General features: G+C 43.4%; 1 pseudogene; it reads left to right on the top strand.

Annotated features, from left to right (window-relative positions):
- The first annotated feature begins 221 nt into the window (after window positions 1–221).
- LOC122702582 lies at window positions 222–1,214 on the top strand (annotated as a pseudogene).
- The last annotated feature ends 7,625 nt before the right edge of the window (window positions 1,215–8,839 follow it).

Below are 8,839 nucleotides of genomic sequence, written 5' to 3'. Positions count from 1 at the left end.
TGCTTGCTTTGCTTGCTTTTGCTTCCCCCACTCAAGCTGAATTAATTAATCATACTTATTGGACCTATATACATAGCCCCCTTTTTGCTACAGATATTTAAGACAATAGATTGGTGGAACCCATCCTTATTGTAAAAATATCTCAGAGCAACCGAGAGCTGGTGGTTGCTTTCTCTCTTACAAGCTTTCCCAGAAAGGATACAGCTGGAGTCAATTTAATGATGTGGAAGAGAACAGAACTGAGGCCTCAGAAGGTACAGAAGCAGATATGGAAACCCCCAATGTCATCAATTGGCAACCCACTCCAGTACTCTTTCTGGAAAATCCCATGGATGGAGGAGCCTGGTAGGCTACAGTCCATGGGGTCATGAAGAGTCAGACACGACTGAGGAACTTCGCTTTCACTTTTCACTTTCATGCACTGGAGAAGGAAATGGCAACCCACTCCAGTGTTCTTGCCTGGAGAATCCCAGGGACAGAGGAGCCTGGTGGGCTGCCGTCTATGGGGTCGCATAGAGTCAGACACGACTGAAGCGACTTAGCAGCAGCAATGTCATCAATGACAACCCATCTTGGCACCTGGCAGATAGCCCTGCGGTGAATGGAGCCACTGGCCACAGCAGAAGCTTGGACGCCCAGAAAGTGATCCCCATGTCAACAGTAAAGCAAACCCTGAGGGAGACAGACAATGAGTTTGAACTGAGGTACCAACAGACATTCAGCGACCTGACGTCCCAGCTCCACGTCACCCCAGGGACAGCATATCAGAGCTTTGAACAGGTAATGTATGAACTCTTGCGGGACGGGGTAAACTGGGGTCACATTATGGCCTTTTTTCCCTTCGGTGGGACACTATGCATAGAAAGCATAGACAAGGAGATGCAAACATTGGTGAGTCAAATCACAACTTGGATGGCCACTTACCTAAATGACCACCTAGAGCCTTGGATCCAGGGAGGACTGCAGCTGGGACACTTTCGTGAAACTCTACAAAAACAATACAGCAACTGAGAGCCAAAAGGGCCAGGAGCGCTTCAACCACTGGTCCCTGATGGGCTTGACTTTGGCTGGTATAGCTCTGCTGGGCTTGCTCTTCAACTCATAGTAACTATTCCTTTCATTATAATCATTCATATTTTATCCAAGCTTGTGTTCCTCTTCATTTTGTTATAGCTATAGAGAACTTACAATTTAATAAGACTCTACATTTGTGACTTGTATAGATTACAAAATGTATACTTAATTCCTGTTTCTTTGAAAAATGAATCCCATGGAAAGAGGGTCCCATGGCAGGACTTGCCTCCCGGCTACTCACTAAATTACTCTGGTGATCTAAATGATTCATTGGATGGTTAATTCTTGGCATTTTGGGATTAATAGCCATTTATACTACTGCCACTGTCACAGGCACTGCTTTACAAACCTAAATTCAAACACAAAACTTTATTCAAAATTGGACCAAAGATGCTCATATTATATGGGCCACTCAGGCTCAGATGAGGAAATTCAAGATAAAATACAGGAACTAAAAACAGCCATCCAATGGGTCAGAGATCAATTAATAGATTTACAAAAACAAGTAATACTAAAATGTGATTGGAATTCTACACAATTTTGTATCACTCCTGTTCGGTTCAACTATAGTGCTTACAATTGAGAACAAATTAAATTTCACTTACAAGACATACATGATAATGCTTCCCTAAATATACAATTACTGCAAAAGAAAATCTTTGAAACATTCTCTAAAAGTCTGCCCTCTTCCAATAATTTGGAAACTTTAGCTGAATAGCTAGCTGATCAATTATCTGGGCTAGACCCTCAAAGATGGCTCCAAAGTATTACTCATAGTATTGGGTCTGATGCTGTAACACTGGTAATTGTCCTGGTAATTATATTTGTTGTATACTGATGCCTTTCAACATAAATTGTTCAAACTAAACAAACTCAATTGGTCAGGGCCTTTTTCACAAAAATAATAAAAAAGGGAGAATTGTCAGGGAACGTTTAATTTTAAGGAATCCTATATGTTATTTTCTGTTTCTCAAGGGCCCTCTGTTCCTTATCTGTTGCTGGAAAACAGGAATGAGCAGAGCTGCATGCAGTTCTCAGGACTGAGGTCATGAGGCAGAACGCATACATGGATTCCTTTAAGTAACTGTTTACTTTTCGGTAAAACTACTTAGTCATGTTCCTATTTCCAATACATGGATTATCTTCTGGTCCTGTGACGATTGTTATTCCCCTATTTACTGTTGTCATGGCCCTATGACTACTGTTATTCCCTTAGTTACTGTTGTTATGTGTCTGGTTTCAGTGTTTTTTACTTAACTTCATTTTTTTGCCTAAAGCTTCCTTGTGTTACAATATATAAGCACACACTGCCATGAATAAAGTACCCTTGTTCCACTAGAGACTTGGGTCCCGCTTTTCTTTGCCTTCTTTTCGTCACCTCCTGTGCCCAGATTCCGGTCTGTCAGAAGACCATAACAAACTTGATCTCGCACCAACTGACTACCACTTATTCAAGCATCTTGATAACTTTTTGCAGAGAAAATGTTCTTACAACCAGCCGGAGGCAGAAAATGCTTCCCGAGAGTTCGTCAAATCCTGAAGCATGGATTTTTATGCTACAGGAATAAGCAAACATATTTCTTGTTGGCAAAAATGTGTTGATTGTAATGGTTCCCATTTTGAGTAATAAAGATGTGTTTGAACTTAGTTATAATGATTTAAAATTTATCACGGTCTGAAACTGCAATTACATTAGCACCAACCTAGTATCTATTCCTTAAAATAATTCACTTATTAATTGACATTAACCAATTTAGCCCTAAAAGAGCCAAAAGAAACAAGTACTAACTGTGGAAAAGATATTGAACTTCTGCTTTTAAAAAAAAGTGTACCTGACCATGATAGTTTATTAGTTCCTCGACAATTACTACATGACATATTTTATATGGCATGAGAGAAAAAAAATGGTAAAATGAGCGCCTCTCTGGAAGTCAACTCAAAAGCTGAATGCAAGTAGAATTTTGGACTTTATAGTAGGTAATGGAATTTCCTCTATAATGAAAACAAAATCATGTAATTTTCTCCAAAGTCTTTGGCACTTTGTGGCAGGCTGTTGTCAATCTAGTAAAACTGGTATAAAAAAATGCTTTATTGTGTAAATATTTAAACACAAATCCTATGGTTACATCCAACTAAGAAGTGAGTAATGTCTCAAATGTATAAAATATTTCATTCTGACAAATACACCCTGGAACCACCTTGTGGAGAAGTGCAGTGGGAAGGCTACCATCCTTCTGTATTTGCTAAAGGTCTAGATAAGTGGAATTCCAGTTGAGCTATTTCAAATCCTAAAAGATGATGCTGTGAAAGTGCTGTACTCAATATGCCAACAAATTTGGAAAACTCAGCAGTGGCCACAGGACTGGAAAAGGTCAGTTTTCATTTCAATCCCAAAGAAAGGCAATCCCAAAGAAAGTTCAAACTGCCGCACAATTGCACTCATCTCACACCCTAGTAAAGTAGTGCTCAAAATTCTCCAAGCCAGGCTTCAGCAATATGTGAATCGTGAACTTGCAGATGTTCAAGCTGGTTTTAGAAAAGGCAGAGGAACCAGAGATCAAATTGCCAACATCTGCTGGATCATCAAAAAAGCAAGAGAGTTCCAGAAAAACATCTATTTCTGCTTTATTGACTACGCCAAAGCCTTTGACTCTGTGGATCACAATAAACTGTGGAAAATTCTGAAAGAGATGGGAATACCAGACAACCTGACCCGCCTCTTGAGAAACCTGTATGCAGGTCAGGAAGCAACAGTTAGAACTGGACATGGAACAACAGACGGGTTCCAAATAGGAAAAGGAGTATGTCAAGGCTGTATATTGTCACCCTGCTTATTTAACTTATATGCAGAGTACATCATGAGAAACGCTGGGCTGGAAGAAGCACAAGCTGGAATCAAGATTGCCGGGAGAAATATCAATAACCTCAGAAATGCAGATGACATCACTCTTATGGCAGAAAGTGAAGAACTAAAAAGCCTCTTGATGAAAGTGAAAGAGGAGAGTGAAAAAGTTGGCTTAAAGCTCAACATTCAGAAAACTAAGATCATGGTATTTGATCCCATCACTTCATGGCAAATAGATGGGGAAACAGTGGAAATAGTGACAGACTTTATTTTTCTGGGATCCAAAATCACTGTAGATGGTGATTGCAGCCATGAAATTAAAAGACGCTTACTCCTTGGAAAGAAAGTTATGACCAACCTAGACAGCATATTAAAAAGCAGAGACATTACTTTGTCAACAAAGGTTTGTCTAGTGAAGGCTATGGTTTTTCCAGTAGTCATGTATGGATGTGAGAGTTGGACTATAAAGAAAGCTGAGCGCAGAAGAATTAATGCTTCTGAACTGTGATTTTGGAGAAGACGCTTGAGAGTCCCTTGGACTGCAAGGAGATCCAACCAGTCCATCCTAAAGAAAATCAGTCCTGAATATTCATTGGAAGGACTGATGTTGAAGCTGAAACTCCAATACTTTGGCCACCTGATGTGAAGAGCTGACTCATTGGAAAAGACCCTAATGCTGGGAAAGATTGAGGGCAGGAGGAGGGGGGGACGACAGAGGATGAGATGGTTGGATGGCATCACTGACTGGACATGAGTTTGGGTAAACTCTGGGAGTTGGTGATGGGCAGGGAGGCCTGGCATGCTGCAGTTCATGGGTCACAAAGAGTTGGACACGACTGAGTGACTGAACTGAACTGACCCCAGTACTGGTCCTCTGGGAATGGGATATAAACTATACCACCGTCAAAATGGGAAATAAGCCTAACTTCCCTTTAGACACCCCGCTGGGTTGTCTTTTGACCCACTGGGAGAGATACCAATGGGAAGGACTAAAAAGGAAAAAACTTATCAAATATTGTACTCATACTGGCCTACTTACTCCCTGGGAGGAGGGGGAAAATGGTCCCAGTCTGGGTCACTTGGATTCAATACCATTTTGCAGCTCAATCTATACTGCAAATGTGAGAATAAATACAGGGAGATTCCCTATGTCCAGGCCCTTATGGTCCTCTACCAGAATTCTGAGAAAAGGCGAAAATGTAAGCTTGAAGACCCTGATAAATGCTCTTGCAAAGTCATTTTGGCAAGGTCCGAAGCAGAAGATCCCCATGACCTTCTCTTGACCCCCTCAGCTTGGGCAGAGAGGACATGGGGAAAGGACGTTCAGACAAGCCCAGAAGTCACAGAACCTGAAGGGAAGTCACTTACAGTTGCCTCAGCTCCACCTCCGTATGTAGCTTCCCCCATGGAATTATGATCAGGAAGCAAGCTTTGTCCTCTACAGAAGGAAACGTCACCCTCAGAAAAAATCTGCCCCCTAAGAGAGGTACCAGATGGGGAGGGGAGAACTATGCATGTTCATGTTCCTTTTTCTATGCAAGACATTACCCAATGTAGGAAACAATTGGGTTCATATTGTGAGAACCCCCAAAGGTTTAAGACGAATTTGAGCATCTTGGCCTTAACTTCTCCCTCATCTGGAAGGATATAATGGTCATCCTCACCCAATGTTGTAATAACGAAGAAAAAGCTAGAATCCTAAATCAGGCTAGCAAAGTGTCTGATGAGACAGCGGGTGGAGGTCAATCCGGCCCCCTGCAGAAGAGGCAGTCTCCTCTGCAGAGCCAAATTTGGATCCCAATACAAGGACAGGAAAGGAATTCTTAAGATACCTCACTACCTGCCTACTACAGGGAAGGACCTGGGGTGTCCAGAAGGTCATTAATTATAATAAGATAAAAGAGGTTATACAGGGAGAGGATTAAAATCCAGCTCTTTTTTTTGGGAAGGCTCACAGAGGCCTTTAAAAACTTTATCCAGGCAGATCTACAAAGTATGGAAAGAAGAGTTCTGCTGGCCCATTCCTTCATAACCCAGGCAGTCCCAGACATAAGGAGAAAATTGCAAAAACTAGGAAAAGGACCAGAGACCTCAACCTCTGATTTGGTGGAGGAGGCAAATAGGGTGTTTTTGAATGGAGACCGGGAGGAGGAAATCAAAAGGGAGCAAAAGGAAGCCTGAAAGGCTAGGAGGATAGAGAGGCAGACCCAAGCCTTAGCCTGACAACAGGCTAAAATCTTGGCCTTGATTCATCCTACCACTGTGTGAGAGTCATGGGGAGAACAATGAAGAAAAAAGGATCTTAGAAATCCACTGCGGCTGAGACGTACCCAGTGTGTCTACTGCAGAGAGGATGGGCATTGGAAAGGGGAGTGTCCATATTGCCTTAAGGGAAGGCGTATGAAGACCCCTACATCTGCTCCCTTTGTGTTAGTCCTGGGCGACTGGGACTGATGATGCCTAGCAGCTCAAGAAACCCCCGCGAATGGTGAGATCCAGATCACTTCTCTCGATCCTTGGGTGACTCTATAAATAGGAGGTAAGGATGTGAACTTTCTCTTGAACATGGGGGGCTGCCTCCTCTGTTCCCTCTTTCTGATTAGGACCTTTAGACTCCCTGACTAAAATGGTGACAGGGGTAGATGGAAAACCCCAAAGCAAAATTTTTACTAAGCCCCTCCATTGTAAGGTGGGCAACTGGCAAGTGGCCCACCCCTTCTTATACATCCCCGGTTGCCCCGCTTCCCTACTGGGGAGAGACCTTCTTTGCCTCCTCCAGACCAGAGTGACTTGGGGAAAGCTAGAGACTGATAGTTTCCTTTGTCTGGTGTCTGAGTATATGCCGTCAGACATAGAAAAGGAGGAGTCCTTTCCTTTCTCAGATGAGATCATTCCCCAGGTGTGGGATGCCTCCAGCCTTGGTCTAGTCATACATGTTCCACCAGTGAAGATTCTCCTGAGGCCAAACGCTCCCTACCCCTGGAAAAGACAATATCCCTTAAAGCCAGAAGCTCTTGAGGGTCTTAGACCATTAGTTAACAGATACTGAAATACTGGAATTCTAATTACCTGTGAGTCTCCCTGTAACACTTCAATCTTGCCTGTTAAGAAACCGAAGGATCTCATCGATTGGTCCAGGATCTAAGAGTGGTTAATGAAGCTGTGGTCCCCATCCACCCCACAGTCCTGAACCCGTATACCCTCCTATCCCAAGTCCCAGGAAATGCTAAGTACTTCTCAGTCTTGGATCTTAAGAATGCTTTTTTTTGCATTCCTCTCCACCTGGAATCCCAAAAGCTCTTTGCCTTTGAGTGGCGGGGTCTGGGAACAAGGGAGGTCATACAACTTTGCTGGACTCGACTACCACAAGGGTTTGGGGACAGCCCTCATATTTTTGGGACTTCCTTGGGGGAGAGAACTAAGGGAATTAACCTTAACAAACAGCAATCTAATACAGGATGTAGATGACTTTCTCATAGCTAGCCCAGATTTTACCAGCTCTCAAATGGATACTATTAAAACTTTAAATTTCCTCTATGAAAAAGGTTATTGAGTATCCCCCAAAAAGCTCAGATTAGTTTAACACACATAAGATACCTTGGATTTATAATTACAGAAGAGGGGAAAAGAATGCTCGACCCCCAGAGGAAATCCCTCATCTTAAATACCCCATAACCCCAAACAAAAAAACAGCTTAGGGGATTTTTAGGAATGACTGGGTTTTGCCAGATCTGGATCCCTGGTTATGGGAATCTGGCCTGACCCCTATTTGAAAAATTAAGAGGGAAAGAGGAAGAGCCACTTGACTGGGACGAGACCTGCAAGGTTGCCTTTAATGCCCTGAAAGAGTCTATCACACTGGCCTAAACCCAGCTTTAGGCCTCCCGAACCTGGAAAAGCCTTTTGGGCTGTATGTCTCTGAAAGGGTAGGAAATACTCTTGGGATGTTAGGGCAAATGATGGGGGCTGTATTACAACCCGTGGCTTACCTCTCAAAACAACTAGACAAGGTGGCCAGAGGGTGGCCCATTTGCCTCCAGGCAGTAGCGGCCACAGCTCTCATGGTTAAAGAGGCATCTAAGCTGACCCTGGGTCAGCCCACCACAGTGTATATGCCTCACCAGGAGCAAACAATCTTGGAAACTAAAGGGGATAGATGGATGACAGGGGGAAGGCTCCCTCAATATCAAGCCCTCCTCCTTGACACTACAGAAATAAAATTAAGGGTCTGTCAGACTTTAAATTCAGCCACCTTAATGCCAGATCCCCATGGTTCCCCTTTGATTACCAATGCATGCAAATCATAGACAACTTATACCCTTCTCGCCCTGACCTGAGACACCTTTATCTGACCTAGAAGAAGAATGGTACACAGATGGCAGCAGTTTTGTAGAAAAAGGAGAGAGGCAAGCAGGATGTGTTGTAGTGAGCCTAGAAGAAACTAGAGAAAATGGGTCTCTTCCCCCAGGCACCTCAGCTCAGAAAGCTTAACCTTTTGCCCTGACAAGAGCTTTGGAATTAGGGGAAGGAAAGAGGATTAATGTGTAGACAGACTTTAAGTATGCTTTCCTCATCCTGCATGCCCATGCAGCAATTTGGAAGGAAAGAGGGATGCTCAGTACTTGAAACTCTATTAAACACAAAGAGCTCATTCTCAGGCTCCAGGAGGTGGTCAAACTTCCTGCTAAATTAGCTATCATCCACTGCAAGGGTCCCCAAAAGGGACAAGAAAAGGAGGCCCAGGTAAACAGGAAAGCTGATCAGGAGTCAAAATGAGCCACTAGGGAAGCTACCCGTCACTGCTATCTGCCCCTCTTCCCCGAGGAAACCCTGACTCCCCGAGGAACATTCCCGATATCCTGAGTGGGGCTGGGAGCTTTGGTCCCATGGGTGGTTCCAGACTGATCAGGCCCAAATAAT

This window comes from Cervus elaphus, chromosome 1 (genome assembly GCF_910594005.1).
Source record: "Cervus elaphus chromosome 1, mCerEla1.1, whole genome shotgun sequence".
NCBI lineage: Eukaryota > Metazoa > Chordata > Mammalia > Artiodactyla > Cervidae > Cervus > Cervus elaphus.
Note: the sequence above shows the minus strand (reverse complement) of the source record. Positions and strands in the feature narration are given on the sequence as shown.